Here is a 1,534-nt window from a genome sequence, read left to right as displayed (position 1 = left end):
CGCCACTCCCCGCACCCAGGGCCGCCGCACCGCGACCACCCCTCCCCTCCTTCCATCGCGCATCCCGCCCGCAGCCCCCCGGATCCTCCCGCACGGAGCGAGCCCCGCTACACCGCGCCCCGCACCCCTCCCCATCCCCGTTACCTGCCGGCGCGGCCGCCCGCTCCCATGCTGCCGAGGCGGAGGGGCTGCGAGGGGCCGCGGGGGCCGCCCTCACCGCCTTCCTCCCCCCCCCCCCCCCCCCCCCCCCCCCCCCCCCCCCCCCCCCCCCCCCCCCCCCCCCCCCCCCCCCCCCCCCCCCTCCTCCTCCTCCTCCTCCTCCTCCTCCTCCTCCGCCCCGCTGTCCCTCCGCCCTCGCCCGGCGGCTGCGCTGGGGCCGCGGCGCGGGGACACTGCGGCGCGAGCTCCCGCCCGCCGGCCACTCGCACAGGTGATGTCATTCCCCGGGCCGCCGCCGCGTGACGTCACCGCGGGGCGGGACACCCCCCTCCCACCCCTACCCCCCCCCCAAAAAAAAAAAAAAATCCATCCCGGGGGGGGGAATAGGGGGCGCTGACGTCACCGCGGAGCCGATGCCGGGGCGGGGCCGCGCCTTAAAGGGGCCCCGCGCACGTGGGGCGAGGAGGCGCGAGGGAGGGGTGCGGGGGGATCCCCACGGTGCAGTCAAGGTGTTGAGGACCTCCCCAATATATTTCATAAGTTTGATATATTTTCTCAATATATATATATATATACTATATAAATATATAGATTATAAATATATAGTATATATAGTATATATACTATATAAATATATTGTATATAAATGTATAGTATATATAGTATATAAGTATATAATATATATAGTATATAAATATAGAGTATATGTAGTATATAAATATATAGTCTATGAATATATAGTATATATAGTATATGTAGTATATATAGTATATATAGTATATATAGCATATAAATATATAGCATATAAGTATATAGTATATAAATAATAATATATAAATATATAGTATAATATATAAATATATAGTATATATAAATATATAATGTATAAATGTATAATGTATCTAAAATATAAATAACAATAAATAATATATAATACATTAGAAATGTATAGTATATAAATATACATAATACAGATGTATAAATTATCTAAATATATTTTATATAGAAAGATTATCTGAATATATACTATCTAGAAAGACATATTACATATAAATATATAAAATATGCAAATATATAAAATATACTGATATGTAATTTATGTATTGTCTATTATATCTAAATATATAATATATAAATACATTTAAAATATTTCATTTAATTAGTGCGTTCCCAGTATTTAAAAAATGTGCCATATTCAGTGGGTTTTCCATATTTAATATATCCAACATATTCACTCTATTTTCCCTGTTTAATGTATTCTCAGTGTTTAATGTATTCTCCATGTTCAGAATACATTGCATATTTAATATGTTTAATATAGTCATATTTCCCATATTTAATAAATTCAATACATTTCCCCTATTTAATATATTCA

The 1,534-nt window shown here is 43.7% G+C and overlaps 1 long non-coding RNA gene across 1 annotated transcript in view; it reads right to left on the bottom strand.

Annotated features, from left to right (window-relative positions):
• LOC114068732 overlaps window positions 1-234 on the bottom strand; it is a 4,479-nt gene extending 4,245 nt beyond the window's left edge. Inside the window, exon 1 of the long non-coding RNA XR_003573655.1 lies at window positions 145-234. This is a non-coding gene — a long non-coding RNA (uncharacterized LOC114068732). The remainder of the gene's footprint in view (window positions 1-144) is intronic.
• Between the last annotated feature and the right edge of the window lie 1,300 nt (window positions 235-1,534).

Source organism: Empidonax traillii, unplaced genomic scaffold, assembly GCF_003031625.1.
Source record: "Empidonax traillii isolate 1590-97213 ecotype Southwest subspecies unplaced genomic scaffold, ASM303162v1 scaffold1118:size179312, whole genome shotgun sequence".
NCBI lineage: Eukaryota > Metazoa > Chordata > Aves > Passeriformes > Tyrannidae > Empidonax > Empidonax traillii.
Note: the sequence above shows the minus strand (reverse complement) of the source record. Positions and strands in the feature narration are given on the sequence as shown.